This window comes from Hordeum vulgare, chromosome 6H (assembly GCF_904849725.1).
Source record: "Hordeum vulgare subsp. vulgare chromosome 6H, MorexV3_pseudomolecules_assembly, whole genome shotgun sequence".
Lineage (NCBI taxonomy): Eukaryota > Viridiplantae > Streptophyta > Magnoliopsida > Poales > Poaceae > Hordeum > Hordeum vulgare.
Genome location: NC_058523.1, coordinates 7,971,663 through 7,973,045, shown reverse-complemented (window position 1 = coordinate 7,973,045; position 1,383 = coordinate 7,971,663). Strand labels below are relative to the sequence as shown.

Below are 1,383 nucleotides of genomic sequence, written 5' to 3'. Positions count from 1 at the left end.
TTCAGTTATAGAATCAACTGGCCCCCGACAAACAACTGATGACTTCCTACTGCCTGTAAGTATTACTTCTATAGTTAAGTCTCTAGCTCATCTCCTTCATTGCATGTCTATATAATTATCCTCACTATATATATTATGCAGATTGAAGATCATCGAATTAAAAAAAGCAAGAATCTTCGATGTTGGGTTCATTAGCCCAGATGCCGTAAATGAATTGACGGTACGAAACTCAATCAAAGAGACCGAGGAGAACTTGCTAACCTCGTTCCTTATACATCAAAACAAAAGGGAAATAATCTTTCCTTACAACTTCAAGTGAGTGTTGTTGTATTCTCTGTATACTCGGTTTCGCTTACTCGAGGTTAAGTAATGTAGTTGATGAGTTATATATGCATGCGCAGGTACCACTTTATTCTGCTATCCATTGACGTTGTCAGGGCATTAGTAACCGTCGTAGACTCGAGACGTAAAGCCAAAGAAGATTATGCGGACATGACTGCAATGCTCAAGAAGTAAGTTCAGTCAATACCGGGACCATATCGGCATGCAACTTTCGTTAATTTTCTGACATCAAGTAATCATTTTCTTTGCCTCGCAGGGTTTGGAAGAAGTTCGCCAATAAGGTTCGCAGTCTAAACAAAGAGCTGCGATTTACGCACCCCCAAAGTAAGTAGTACTAGCTAGTTCCGCGCATCTATAATTGATTCAAATTTTCGTCAGTATATCATTACCATGCTTGCTTATAAGTTTGATTGAACTCTATTCTCATAAAGTGTATGTACCAGAAAGAAGGGACTGTTTTATGTGGATACTACGTATGCGAGTTCATTCGCCACTTGACCTCTGAGCGGGGTTTCTCTAAGGAACTATTTGAAGTACGTAAATAATATTCACAATTTTATTTTATATATTACCATCAATTGTGTGGAGTTTTATTCATATACATGCATGTATTGATCCCCTTCTTTAAATTAGATCTGGTAGATGTGGGATGAACTCCTACCATATGATCGCATACGACCAATTCAAGAGGAATTGACGGGATTATTTCTTGACCACATCACACCTAAAGACGGAGAATACCATGTGGATTTGTGAATGGATCTTAATTAGATGATGTTAGGGATTGTAAAAGATGTTATATTGTATATATGTAGTAGCGTCGAATATATATACGAAAACTTGTTGTTCGACCAAGCACGGCGAAACCCCCTAAATTAACCCTCCAAAACCCCCAACCCCCCCCCCCCCCCCCCCCCCCTAAAAAAATCACACCTCCGCCAGATGCTGACGGGTGGATGCCATTTGGTACCGGTTGGTGTGACCAACCAGGACTGAATTTCCTTCTGCCTGGGCTCCCCGCAGCGGCCATGTGAAGACCCT

The 1,383-nt window shown here is 40.7% G+C and overlaps 1 long non-coding RNA gene across 1 annotated transcript; it reads left to right on the top strand.

Annotated features, from left to right (window-relative positions):
- Positions 1 to 275: 275 nt before the first annotated feature.
- LOC123406219 lies at positions 276 to 691 on the top strand. The gene is made up of 3 exons (XR_006612041.1): positions 276 to 315; positions 402 to 512; positions 599 to 691. It is a non-coding gene; the product is annotated as an uncharacterized LOC123406219 (long non-coding RNA).
- Positions 692 to 1,383: the final 692 nt, after the last annotated feature.